Raw genomic sequence first — 336 nt, 5'->3', positions numbered from 1 at the left:
AGTTTAATTTTTTTATATTTTTAACTAATATATATTATAATTGAATATCTGTCTCAAAAAACGTGAAGCAAAAGCCATCCAATGGCACAAGAAGTCCATTTACAGTCACTCAAGTCTTCGAAAGGCCTGTTACTCGCTTTAAATGGTTTGATAATCTCTTAATGGATTTAGGTTATATTTTTTTACATTTTTGGTTAAAACAGATTCTGATTGAAAGTTTGTCTCAGGGAACATGAAGAAAAAGCCATTCATTGCTAAGAAAAGTTCATTTGTAGTCACCTTTATCTTTGAAAAGCCTTATTACTTGCTTTAAATGGTTTTATAATCTCATAGTTG

This window comes from Theobroma umbraticum, unplaced genomic scaffold (assembly GCF_002168275.2).
Source record: "Theobroma umbraticum cultivar Fairchild unplaced genomic scaffold, ASM216827v3 scaffold_86.0, whole genome shotgun sequence".
Lineage (NCBI taxonomy): Eukaryota > Viridiplantae > Streptophyta > Magnoliopsida > Malvales > Malvaceae > Theobroma > Theobroma umbraticum.
The sequence above is the reverse complement of the archived record's forward strand: the minus strand, read 5'-3'. Positions refer to the sequence as shown.